Below are 13838 nucleotides of genomic sequence, written 5' to 3'. Positions count from 1 at the left end.
GCTGATGCTCCCAGCTGAATAAAGCCACTTCCTTCTTCAACCCGGTGTCTGAGGGGTTTTGTCTGTGGCTTGTTCTGCTACACCCTGGCTCACAGATATTGCAGCTAGATCGTGGGGTAGTCATAGTATCTATAAAGTCTGGGGGTCACCTACACCTTGATTTCTCCTCATGTGTGAGTGTCCTTCAAGCTGGGCCTTTCCACATCAGCCACTCCCACCTTTCCCCCTCTTTTAGAAAAAATTATCCATGAAGTCTGAATATACAATGAGTTAAGCAAGGGTAGCAATGGAAACTTACATCAACGCTAATCTGAAAAATACTTCCTGATTTTAAACAATTATGACTGTGCCTCTCAATGGGGTTGTGGAAGCAGCAGGGGCGCCCCTGGTGAAGACTGAGGGAGTTAATTATGGGCCTTAGATAGAAAGTGCTTTAAAAGTCTTAGTTATTGTTATTGGCATTAGCATTTGCCCAGCAAATGCTTCTGGGAGGGTTTGGGGTGCTACCATAGAGTGGGTGGTGTGGTGAGGCTGCTGCCCTAACACGTGGTAAGAGGTAATGGGAGTTCAAGTGGAGAGGACAGTGTGGCTGGAGAGAGGGAGGTGGGAGACCAGGTGATGGGGTGCTAGGAGGAGGGTTTAGCAAAGGCAGAAGGCTCTGAAGGAATATGGGGGGAAGGAGCTAGGAAAAGTGATCAATGACAAAATGAACCTACTTCCAAACGTTTCTGGCCTTCCTAGGGCCGAACCTGATCTGTTCCTCTCCCACACCCGCTGCATTCCCAAAGGGACCTTGCTTGGAGTTCCCTTTAGCTTGCTTCATCTGGATGGGGGGGGGGCCTGCTAGGGGCTCCCATGGAGACCTCTGTAGAGAGAAGCCCAAGGTTCCCAGTGGCAGCAAGTCCTGCCTTGGAGGTGCCACTGAACATGAATGTAGAGTCACCAAAACCATGCCAGGTCCCAGGAAAAACTGGGGGTGTGGGGGAGGTGCTGGTGGGAATGGAGCAGGACGACACTCTAAGGACAGAATACTGTCAGCATTTTCCTGGGCCTGAAAAAAAGCCCACAAGGAGGGGTGGGCCTCCTTCTTCCTTTATTGTATAAACAGGGCAGAGGCAGGACAGACAGATGGCACCAAAGGCTTCCGGAGGGAGATCCCGGGATTCACATGGTTGGGTCCTGGCTGTCTCCACAGAGAACTCACTGCTGGCCTTTGAGACTCCCAGTAAGTGGGTTTTCTTGGCGGTGTTTGGGGCAGGTGTAAATATTTATGTGCTCCTTACCTCTCAAAGCGAAAGCCTGAGTTTATTCTGAGCCCCAGAGCAGCTTCTAAGCCCCACTATTTATGGGCTCAAGCAGGTGAACAAAGAAAAATATTGCTGTGCGGTGATCGCCTGGCAGCCTCTTCCCAGCTGCCCAGGACCTGTCGCCCTTGACATCTCCATGGCTGTCCCTATACATCACCAGCACCAAGCTTTGCACGTGCCTGCTGGGTTTCCAGCTTGCATCCCTTCCTCGCGGCCACCCGCTGACACCTGCATTCACATTCTAAGGAACCCCAACCACCACGACGCTCCCCGCTTTTACCTGCAGCGCACGCAGGTCATAGATATTAGATTCTTCCTCGAAACACTGCTTCCCTCCTGCCACGCTCAGGGCTCCCTCTTGCCTTCCACGCCCAGGATAGGGTCTCCCAGCCTCCCCAGGTCTCTGGAGCAACAGAGGTTGTGACCTCCTCGTGCGGTCAGGCTCAGGCTGGGAAGGAGCGGCCCAGAGGCGGGGGAGGCACGGGTGCGGACTGCCCCTTCCCGGGCGGTGGACGCTGAAACCTGTCCACCTGAGTTGGAGGCGGGAAGGGGCAGTCGACTGACCGTCTGGCAGGGGAGCACGGTGCGGGTTCAGAGGGAGGGAGTGGGAGGCTGGAGAAGGACAAGGCGTTTGTGGCGATGAGTATCAGAAGGCAGAGCGGGGCTGCTCCAGTGGGGAGAAGGGCTGGCTCTGTGGAGGTGAGGATCTGCAGGTGGGCCTGTCCTTTCTGTGGGATGGTGCCCAGGGCAGGAGAAAGAGAAACACCTGTTTAAAGAGAGGGGGAGGGTCTGGACCAATTGTATGCGGACTCTGCCAGGGAGGCAGAGGGAATCAGGGTGGGGCCGTCTGTGTAATTCTAATGTCGTTTGCTAATGGTGGGTGCCTGCAGCCAGGGAGCAAGAGGGGAGGAGATGGGATCACCCGGCCAGACAGAGGATGGGTCGAAGGCCCCTTTGGAGGAAGGGCCCAGCGCACAGGGACTGCAAGGAGTTGGTCCCTTCCCCACCAACAGCTGGGCAGTGCCCACTGAGATTATCCTCCCTACTTCACAGACAGAGACACAAAGGCCAGACAGCTTGAGGTTAAGGAGCTCGGCCAAGCCCACACGACTGTACAGGGTGGGGGCCGGGATTTGACCCAGGTCCACGGGGTGCCCACTCTCTAGGCAGCACCCGCACAGAACAGGGCAGTGCCACAGGGAGGGGCTGCGCGCTGGGCAGGAATGGATGTTCGGCTAGAAAGAGTCTAGAAGGAAGGCCAGGAGTGATGAGGTCAAGTTCACGAGACTGCACAGTTAAGAAGTATTAAGTCACACTGGACAGACCTAGTCTTGGTGGCCAAGCGCTAAAGTCACCCCTGCTGCCGTCCTCCGCTGGCGCCTCTTCCCAGCGCCCCTGCCCCCCTCCTTTGGCCCTCCTGGAAACAGCACCTCGCGTTTTTTGTTGCCCTTGCCTATACGGCACAAACATGCTCATTTAAGAACGAGAAGTGGAACGTGGGAGGCAGCAGACAACGGTGTTCATCTGAAAGGAGGAGCCCCCAACCCCATGCAGGCGCTGCCCCTGGGTATGAAATTCCCAAGCTTGTTGGGGAATCCCCCGCCTGGCGTTGCCGCTCTGAATGCCAGCACCTAACCCCCTAATGTCCCTGCTGCAGCCCTCCCAGCATCTCCCTGTACCCCTCCTAGGATCTCCCCTGCACCCCCCATTATCCTCCCTGCACCCCTTGCGGCATCCCCCTGCACCCCCAGCATCCCCCTGCAGCCCTTTCAGCATCCCCCTGCACCCCTCCCAGGATCTCCCTTGCACCCCCCATTATCTCCCCTGCACCCCTCGCAGCATCCCCCCGCACCTCCATTATCCCCCCTGCACCCCTTGCGGCATCCCCCTGCACCCCCCAGTATTCCCCCTGCAGCCCCCCCAGCATCTCCCCCGCACCCCTCAGCATCCCCCTGCAGCCCTTCCAGCATCCCCCTGCATCCCTCCCAGGATCTCCCCTGCAACCTCATTATCCCCTCTGCACCCCTCGCAGCATCCCCCTGCACCCCCATTATCCCCCCTGAACCCCTCGCGGCATCCCCCTTGCACTCTCCCAGTATCCCCCTGCATCCCGGGCTCCAAGCCTCCCGCCCACCTTGCGGTCCCCGCCCTGGCGTCTAGGTGGCACCAGCATCCTGTGCGGACTCCTCCCGCTGGGTGCCGCCCTCGCTTGCCGGTGGTTGTCCAGCTCAGTCCCTCTAGACGCTCAGCCCAACCGGCCGCACAGTTTTCAGGGGTCAGTTCCTCCAAGTACAAGGGGCTGTGGCTTTTCTGGAGCTGCAAACTTGTTACTGCTATTTCCTTTCGGTCTTCTACTTCCTATCGTTCCTGGCCTCTTCTTGGGGAGAGGTAGAGCCTTCTCCTCTCCGCCTCAGGGACAACCCAAAGCAAGTACTGCATGTGCCCTTTTTAAAGTTTTAAATAATTTTAGCAAAAAGGGTATTAACATTAAATCCATTTTTAAACTTTTTGAAAAAAAAATCAAAATAACGTGCACATGGTTCAAAACAATAGGCTCCTGTTGGGCGCTTTCAGATAATTCAAATTCTCACCCAGGTTTGAGTGCAGTGGCTCCATCACGGCTCACTGCAGCCTCGACCTCCTGGGCTCAGCTGATCCTCCACCTCAGCCTCCTGAGTAGCTGGGACCACAGGTGTGGGCAACCACGCCCGGTTAATTAAAAAAGAATTTTTTTTTCTAGAGATAGGGTCTTGCTGTGTTGCCCAGGCTGGTCTCGAATTCCTGGGCTCAAGCGATCCTCCCGCCTCAGCCTCCCAAAGCACTGTGCTCCGTTTTGACGCAGCTTTGAACAGTAGCTAGTTAACAAAACCAGTTCTTCATTCCTTCATTGTGGAAGTCTTTATTGTGAGACTCTAGGGACAGAGAGGAATTAGACAAGGGCCTCTAAGTTGAGCTCACATCCCAGCAGTCAGATAAACGCATGGGTACCAAGTACTGTTAACGTCCCAGGAAGAAAGAGCAGGTTTCGGGATGGGGGCGATGGGGAGGTATCGGAGGTCAAGAGGAAGCGGCACCAGCAGACCCCTATGTGCCGTCCTGGGGGAGGGAGGCGGCAGGGGAGGCGCATATCCCACGCCCCGTTGTGCAGCCTCCCCCCTCCCACAAACTTAAAGAGCAGGAAAGTCGGGATTCCTCGCTCGGCCCTGCCCTGCCTGCTGCTCCGCGCTCCGCTCCTCCCTGCAAGCGTGTGTGTGTCGGGGGTCCCTCCCCTCCTGGCGCTGGGGTCGGGCGCGCACTCCGCCCAGTAGCGCGGCCCCTCCCGGGCGAGCGCAACCCCATCCAGCGGGAGCGCCGAGCCGCGGCCGCGGGGAAGCATTAAGTTTATTCGCCTCAAAGTGACGCAAAAATTCTTCAAGAGCTCTTTGGCGGCGGCTATCTAGAGATCAGACCATGTGAGGGGCCGCGGGTACAAATACGGCCGCGAGGGCGCCCCTCCTCACAGCCAGCGCTGCCCGGTGCCTCGAGGGCGCGAGGCCCGCCCGCCTCCCCAGCCCGGGACCAGCCTCTACGCACAGCCCTGCAGGTGGGTCCGCTTTTCGTCTCCGCCTCGAACCCACGTTTCTTTCCAGAACTTCTTCCCCGCCTCAGGGAGGGGGAGAGAACCGCTGCGCCTCACCGCCCGGCGAGGAGGCGAGGACGTGCATGCGCCCCAGCAGTGGGCGCCGGATCCTGGCCCTGCGCCCTCCAAGCTCCGCAAGAGCCAGAGCTGAAGCGGACCGGCCGGGGTGGGGGATGAGGAACGTGGAGTGCTCTAAGGAGCCTGGGGGGCGGGCGTAGGGGGCTCCTTTGTTGTTGCAGTGGCTTTGCAACCTCTTGAGGACCCGCGAAAGACCCCTTAAAGAGGGTCTTGAGCAAAGTGCTGTCCTGCGCTTTGGGAAAAGTTGCTTTCGTTTCAACCCATGGTTTAGGTTTGATCTTTACTTTGCTGTCATCGCATGCAGGTGGCTTTATGCAAAGGGAGAGTTCTGGTTGGCACAAATGCCCGGATAGCTAGAGAAATCTCTGAGTGGCGCTTAAGTGGGCCCAGTCTCCGCGCGCTTGGGTGGTTTCACTGTCAGAGCTGAGGCGCGCTCAGACATCTCACAGGCCATTCAGAATTTATGTGAAACTCCAACTGCAATGACTGTGCTGCGTGGTTGAAGGGTATAACCATCATTTGCTTGAAAATTGTGTACATTCAAATTTGTTCTTGGAAAAAAAAAAAACTCTCTGGAGCTCGAGAGTGGATTTGGGTCTTGGGCTAAGGAGCAGATTTTCTTCTGAACTGGGGCTTTTTCATATTGAATTGTTCCTTTTCCATTTGGGACTCTGAGGAATTTGAGAGAGGTAGAATTTCTGAATCAGACATTACAAAGGCTTTGTGTATGTATTTTTACAATCAGTTTTGTCCAGAAAAGTGAACCAGGTCAATGGATTATTTATGAGCCTGCTAGCTAACTCTTCATAGGAAGACGAGATCAAATATTTAATGTGTTTTGCCTTCAGTTACATAGGAAAAATGTCTAAGAAGGTGACATTGGGACTTGTGTTTAATGAAACAGAGAACTGTGGGCAGCGTCAGTGTTGGGTTTTTAGGAGCACAGGGAGCACACAGCTTTGACTCTTTGTCATTACTTGCTTCTGTGTGAAGCCACTGAGGCCCCAGGATTTGGGTTTTCCTACCACGCACTCGGGTTGCAGTGACCGTTCCAACATGGATGAGTGAGAGGCAGGTTCTTATGAGGTTTGTGTAAATTGAGCAAGCCACTTGGGGCATGGGCTTTTCTATTTTCTTTCTTTTTCCCACTAAAGAACAGATTGGAACTGCTTCACAGTTAATCAAAAGTTCCCTCAACACTCTGGTAATCCATCTAAGACCTCTCAGAGATGTAACCACCAACACAGATATTCAAACACATTTTTTCCAATCTGGTTGTTTAAGAAATATATATATACTAGGAGTGGGATAAAGGGAATAATGTTGATGTTTTAATGGAATCCGAAAGAGCTCAGAAATTCCTCTTGGGGGATGTTTAGAGTCGTCTGAGCATTTTGATGAAACTTGGAGAGGCATGTTGAAGAGTTTTGCAAATGGGTGAGGTGCCTGAGGAATGGGGATGCTTGGCTGGAGCGGGGGTTAGGAGCATGGATCAGTCTCTTTTTTACAGCAGGTACTTGCTTCCCAAACACCCTGGATGTCCCCTGCCAAACAGAAACACAGGTAACTCCAGACATTAAGCCAATACATGGCGGCTCCTTCTGCTTCCTACTTGTGGAATGAATGGTATAATTGGACAGAACATAGAAGGCAGGGTTTCCTGAAGAAGCTTAATTTTAATTTGGCTTCATGAATCAACAGGATATGGTCATGACTTGACTTTTTCTAAAGATGTCTGGACAGTCAGAGCAAACATTATACAGTTATTTTTGGTTGTTGTTGAGAAGGTAACTCAGACCTTAGTTATTCCCAGTAACACATCAGCTCCTCGTGGTCCTCAGCTCTAAATGAGGGGCTATGGGGAGGCCTGCCTAACACGATGTCCGAGTCCCCTCCAACTCACTCTGCAACCGTGACCCTAACCTCTCCACTTTAAGAAAACATGAGTTGAAATGATGGTGCAAAAATGCTGGAGGGCAGGTACTCTCTACCCAGAGATCACCTTCAAACCAGGGTCTCCTGGGGATCCCCTCGGGTTTTACACTAAGGCAGAGGCTGTGCACACTCTGACACACGTAAGTGAGTTAAGCCCCGCACCTTAACCACATCCAACGAACAGGGGCCCAATAACCCCCCAGCTGCCCAAATGCCCTTTGCAAGATGCCCAGGGTGTGGTGCGGTAGAAACGGCCCCCAGGCAGCACAAATTTGGACTGCGCCGATTTTCCTGTCCAGTCCCTGGGCTACTGACAGCCACCTGCACTCCCCTGAGGTTTGCAGTGTTCCATGGAACATATGTGGGTGTGGAGCGAAACATCTCATAAAAGTGCCTGTTTCTCCACACTTGGGACAAGTGAGGCACACTCCCTTGCTCTTACAGAGAACCTGTTTCTGGGTTTAACGAGGCAAAATGACATTCCAAGGAAAGAAAACTCCCATATTTCTAGGAGGAATCCAGGGGAAAACATGAAACTAGCCTTTCACAGAAACCTGGCATCAATGATCTTCCCTGAGCAGAAAGGCAAATTGCTCTTCTAGGGTGTGCACGGGCTCCACCATCGGCCTACACTGCCCCGTATTTCCAGGTGGAGCTCACCGTGCTGACTTTGGTTCACATTCAGAAACGATGGTCTCTGCAGGGGCTGGTCCCTTCAGCCTGACTTTTGTTCGCTCTGGGTGACTGGGAAGATAAAGGCTCATTTACTGAATGTCAACAACGCGCTTTTATTTTATTTTATTTTATTTTATTTTTTATTTTTATTTTTATTTTTTTTGAGACGGAGTCTCGCTCTGTCGCCCAGGCTGGAGTGCAGTGGCCGGATCTCAGCTCACTGCAAGCTCCGCCTCCCGGGTTCACGCCATTCTCCTGCCTCAGCCTCCCGAGCAGCTGGGACTACAGGCGCCCACCACCACGCCCGGCTAGTTTTTTGTTTTTTTTTTTTTTTTTTTTTTTTTTTTTTTTTTTTTTTTTTTTTTTTTTTTTGAGACGGAGTCTCGCAGTCGCCCAGGCTGGAGTGCAGTGGCCGGATCTCAGCTCACTGCAAGCTCCGCCTCCCGGGTTTACGCCATTCTCCTGCCTCAGCCTCCCGAGTAGCTGGAACTACAGGCGCCTGCCAACTCGCCCGGCTAGTTTTTTCTATTTTTTAGTAGAGACGGGGTTTCGCCGTGTTAGCCAGGATGGTCTCGATCTCCTGACCTCGCGATCCACCCGTCTCGGCCTCCCAAAGTGCTGGGATTACAGGCTTGAGCCACCGCGCCCGGCCAGTTTTTTGTATTTTTTAGTAGAGACGGGGTTTCACTGTGTAGCCAGGATGGTCTCGATCTCCTGACCTCGCGATCCACCCGTCTCGGCCTCCCAAAGTGCTGGGATTACAGGCTTGAGCCACCGCGCCCGGCCAGTTTTTTGTATTTTTTAGTAGAGACGGGGTTTCACTGTGTTAGCCAGGATGGTCTCGATCTCCTGACCTCGTGATCCGCCCGTCTCGGCCTCCCAAAGTGCTGGGATTACAGGCTTGAGCCACCGCGCCCGGCCAACAACGCGCTTTTAAATGGGAGCAAGTGTTTCCCCAGCCCTGTGTCTAATGAGGTGACAAAATGAGTAGTGATAAAGTGGGTGTGAGGCAGTCTGACTGTCTTATTATTATTTCCATCTTTCCTTTGGCCCCCCTGGAACCTGGCAGCAGCTCCCCAGCTTCCATCCCAACTGTGAACCAAGGGGATTTGTTAATGGGATTTAAGCCACAGGCTCTTTAGCACCCAGGACTGGATGGACCTCCATTAATCCCAGAAGCCCCCGGGCTGCAAAAGGAGAGACGCACCCCAGTGATGTGGAGACACAGAGGCAATGTCCCAGGGTCTTCAGGTACTGATGAGTGACAGACGGCAAGGGGAGGGTTTCCTGGGATGGTGAAGTCAAGTTCTTCAGGTTTTATTTGATTTTTTATTTATTTGAGATAGGGAGGGCAGAGATGACAGGAGGGGTTGTGACGAGACCAGGTGGTGATCTGGGCAAGCACTTCTCAGCCACGTTGGACACACAGCGAGCCTGTTGTGCGCTTCGGGAGAGCCCAGAGCCCCAGGCTGGGTGGGCAGCCGGTGGGAGGGGGCAAGTACGTAGGCCTTTGCTTTCCTGGGTTTTGGTGTGATCTTTCTGTGTGTATACCAGGGAAAAAGCACATTTCATTTCCTTTGTTACTGAACTGTCGAATAAAATAAGCTGATTTGTTTTCTCTAAGGGGCCAAGAATTAGAGAGTGTGAGACCCGGAAGGACCAGGGAGAGGTTCTGCTCCCCGTAGCTCTGTGCGTGGCTGGCTCCAGCTCACCCACGGCTCATGAGGACAGAGCCAGGCCTGGAACTTGAGACTCTTGTACTTTCGCTCTCTTCTCTTCCCTCCGTAATGGTGGGCATCTCGTCTGTAAAAGGCGAATCTAATTAGCTGGCCCTTTCCCGTGTTTCAGAGGAGGGGAGCTGGGCCGATGGAACAGAGAGGGAGGAGCCTGGAGGGGAGAGGGGAGATAAGGTATTCTGGCCAGCAGGGAGCTTTGGCTGACTGGAAGTTTCCCAGCACTGGCTGAGGGCTAGAATTATTTTTTCTTTTGAAAATGTTCAACTGAAAAATCAGACTTATGGTCCATTTTCCCCAGTTAACATTTTGCCAGTTTGTGTACAAAGTCACTCTAAGTATGCATAGATCTAATTTTTGCATATGCAGTATATGTATGATTTGATATATTATGTGTAATATATAAGATCATTAATATTATTATGCCTTTTATATATTTGTATATATACATACAGATATATATCGTGTATATATAGATATATAGTATATATAATCTGTACATACAGATATATATAGTGTATATATGTATATATACAGATATATATATACTCTCTCTGTATACAGGTTCAACTAATATATATAGCTGAACCTTTGAGAGTTTGCAGACTTCCAGATACTTCTTCCTTAAATACTTCAGCATACATTTCCAACAAACAAGGACCTTCTCATACATAACCACAGTGCCATGTTCATGCTGGGGAAACTGGAGATGGATACAATACTATTATCACACATACAGCTCATATTCCCATTTCCCCAGCTGTCTCAATGATGTCCTTTTTAGCTTACAGTGTTACTTTGTGAGACTGTAAACTAGGGGTCAGAAAGTTTTTCTTGCTCTCATCTCAGTGCATATCTAAGAAATAGATTGGTGCAATGGTGTGTAAGGATGAACTGATTTTTCGCGAGTGTCCCCAGCTGTGTGACTCACACTAAAGCACATCTCAGAAATGTTTGACCTAAGAGTAGAGGCACCTTTGAGCAGCAACACCAGAACTCCAAACACCTTGTGGCTGAAGAGGGGGCCGCACATGGCCTCCACGCCCCCTCTCCACCTGGATGCACCCCTCTCCTCCAGCAGCCTCACCTCACCTGACCTCACCTCTCCTTCTCCCCTCCATGCCTCGCCCAGAGAAGTGGGCCAGTTTCCCCTCTCTTTTCTCTTCTCCACTCCCATTTTATTTTGTAATTCCACTTCAAACCCGTTTTTCCCCGCTTCCCTCTTCCACCTTGCTAAGCAGCCACAGGTAAATCTACCCTTATTTCATAGCACCCTCTCCCTGGGGCTTTTTCCCTCTTCTCCCTGTCTTGGGTCCCTTTGTGGGCCCAATCATGTCTGTTTTACACAAAGGTAATCTTAGTAATATACCCGTACAAAGGAAAAGAGAAGCTGTGTGTGGACATGTTCCCATGTGTTTTATCTTGATTTTTACTTATTGCATAAATTGTATTTATCACAACAGTAAAGGAGTGTTTAGAGGTGTAAGTGACACTCCTAATCCTGCTTAATCTAACACATCACCTGTTTTGAGTTTCTCAAGTCTCTTTCCCAGCCTCGTCCGCATTTAAATATACTACGGTAACAGAGTAAAAGCAGTTTTGTTTTCTGCAAAAAGTTGTAAGTTGTGAAATTATGTGTCACAAGTAATTCATGTCATCAACTTCTTCTTCTTTTCTTTCTTTTTTTTTTTTTTGAGACGGAGTTTTGCTCTTGTTGCCCAGGCTGGAGTGCAATGGCCCGATCTCGGCTCACCACAGCCTCTGCCTCCTGGGTTTAAGCAATTCTCCTGCCTCAGCCTCCCAAGTAGCTGGGATTACAGGCATACGCCACCACGCCCGGCTAATTTTTGTATTTTTAGTAGATACAGGGTTTCTCCATGTTGATCAGGCTGGTCTCAAACTCCCGACCTCAGGTAATCCACCCACCTCAGCCTCCCAAAGTGATGGGATTACAGGCGTGAGCCACTGCACCCGGCCCATGTCATCAACTTCTAAAGAACTTGGGCTGGGCTTGGGCTGGGCCCATGCCTGTAATCCCAGCACTTTGGGAGGCTGAGGCAGGAGGATTGCTGGAGTCCAGGAGTTCGAGACCAGCCTGGGCAACATAGGGAGACCTCATCTCTATTGTGTATTTTTAAATTGAACAACAAACAAAACTAAAGACCTCAAAAGTGCCTAAAAGACACCTCCATGGAATCTGTACAAGAATCTCCCTGCTCCTTGTTCTTTCCTTAAATTTAGTTTTCCTTAAGAACCAAAAAGAAGGTTAAAATAAAGAAGGAAGAACTTCGGATCAGTCTCATTGTCAACCCCCTCCCCACCCCTACGCCGTCTTGTAGCACTTAACAACGCTGTGTTCATCACAGCTTTCATTTCAGATGCTTTAGTTTACCACGTTTATTTCTGTGGGTGGGAAATATATTCTTTTTTTTTTTTTTTTTTTTTTTTTTGAGACGGAGTCTCGCTCTGTCGCCCAGGCTGGAGTGCCGTGGCCGGATCTCAGCTCACTGCAAGCTCCGCCTCCCAGGTTCACGCCATTCTCTCGCCTCAGCCTCCCGAGTAGCTGGGACTACAGGCGCCCGCCATCTCGCCCGGCTAATTTTTTTGTATTTTTTTAGTAGAGACGGGGTTTCACCGTGTTAGCCAGGATGGTCTCGATCTCCTGACCTCGTGATCCGCCCGTCTCGGCCTCCCAAAGTGCTGGGATTACAGGCTTGACCCACCGCGCCCGGCCGGGAAATATATTCTAAGTTCCAAACCACCAGCTCACAGATGAACATTCGGAGCCCAGGCCGCTGATGGGTGTGCCTGCCAGTACTTGTTTCAAAGTCTGAAAGCCCATCCTGGGCTCTTTAATCCTAGGCATGTCAGTCTCTTCCTGTCTATAGTCCATGAAAATGATTTTAAGGCAGCCCTCCTCCTCTGCTACCAAGATGCACGCCAGTCTCCCTGACGGGAGGGGCAGGGAGGGGCAGGGTCCCTTAGAATAGAACCCTGATCCCATTTGACTTAACTCCAGGGAGGAGAGAAAGAGCAGCACCTCACATGGAGCTCAGATCTATTGACACCCTTGCCCAGCCAGGAAACCGAAAACAAGCCCTCCATGCTGAGAGCTGTACAGGGCCTGCTCCAGTCTGCAAGTATTTGGACTCAGGGACGTGCAGCCATAGCCCCTGCTTCCAGAGGAACACAAAGCAAATGTACTTAAAAGGATAACTAATGATACCTGGTAAGCAATGGCGAGTGACAAATGAGAATCGAGTAGAAACAGTGTATCTTGGGCTGGAGTGGTGAGAGGAGGTGGATAGAAGTTTATGCCAGGCCTTGGAGGGTGCAGGATAATTAGAGGAAGAGAAGCTACAGGATGGGGACGCACACAGCACTGTTGGTGCCTGCTGGCCCCTTAGTAACCTGCAGTATTTAAAACTGTTAAAAACTGCAGATCCCTGAGTGCCCACGTGGATCTCTTGAATTAGAATCTCTGGCAGAGCAGCCCAGGAGTCTGTTTCCCAGGTGGCCCCAAGCACTGATTGAGAGAAACAAACATGACCCATTGAGGCCCGTGCTGGGAGCCAGAGATCACTTAAATCTCAAGTCTTGTGGGCCTTAGTTTCCCTGACTGGGGTGCGAAGTAGAAAGGCAGAATGGGCTGCCGAAGTGTGGTGGTGATACTGACATCAACTCACTGTCATTTATTGATGCTTCCCTGTGCTAGACACTGAGTTAAGCATGTGTTATACTTTAATTCCCATGACAGCCTTTAGGAAGTAGCAGTTAACAGTCTGCTTTTACACAGGAGGAAATGGAAGCTAAGAGATGTTAAGTGACCTACTCAAAGTCACACAGCCAGTAAGTGGTGGACCAGGGATTCCAGTGCAGACCTGAAACAGAAAGGAGAGCTATGGGTGAACACAGGAACTAATGAAGGATGACACTGGAAGGAAGTTAGTCTGGGCTTGGCTGTTTATGTTCACTGGAGGAGGCTGTTCATGTCTGCTATGCCAAATTCATTTCTTTCTAGTAAAGTCAAAATTAATCCAGTGTCCTTTTGGCCAGCCTCTGCGGGGGGATCTTAACCCCATCACAAGGGGCAAATCCTCTAGATTTTATACTCTGTGTAGAGAGAAGCCCAGGGCTATCCTCTCCCAGGCAAGGAAAGTTCTGGACAGAGATTCTTTTCCTTTCTCATGGTAATGGGCCCAAATGGCCCTGAGGATTTTATCCTACTTAATTCCTCTCCAAAAAATTAAACCAGGCTGGGTGCAGTGGATCATGCTTGTAATCCCAGCACTTTGGGAGGCCAAGGCAGGAGGATCGCTCATAGGCCAGGAGTTCAAGACCAACCTGGGCAACATGATGAAACCCCGTCTTTGAAAAAAATACAAAAAATTAGCTGGGTATGGTGGCACACACCTGTAATCTCAGCTACTCAGGAGCCTGAGGTGGGAGGATTGCTTGAGCCCGGGAGGTTGAGGCTGCAGAGAGCTGTGA

At 51.3% G+C, this 13838-nt stretch overlaps 1 protein-coding gene across 2 annotated transcripts in view; it reads left to right on the top strand.

The window, feature by feature from the left end:
* Window positions 1-4532: 4532 nt before the first annotated feature.
* The window catches only part of SLC6A4 (solute carrier family 6 member 4), a 41871-nt gene continuing 32565 nt past the window's right edge, over window positions 4533-13838 (top strand). The window contains exon 1 of one of the 2 annotated variants that reach the window (XM_033184445.1): window positions 4533-4890. The gene's annotated coding sequence lies outside the window, so the exon portion shown is untranslated. The remainder of the gene's footprint in view (window positions 4891-13838) is intronic. The other variant, XM_033184443.1, reaches the window with a different exon arrangement.

The sequence above is a fragment of the Trachypithecus francoisi genome, unplaced genomic scaffold (genome assembly GCF_009764315.1).
Source record: "Trachypithecus francoisi isolate TF-2019V2 unplaced genomic scaffold, Tfra_2.0 Lachesis_group20, whole genome shotgun sequence".
In the NCBI taxonomy this organism is placed as follows: domain Eukaryota; kingdom Metazoa; phylum Chordata; class Mammalia; order Primates; family Cercopithecidae; genus Trachypithecus; species Trachypithecus francoisi.
The sequence above is the reverse complement of the archived record's forward strand: the minus strand, read 5'-3'. Positions and strand labels throughout refer to the sequence as shown.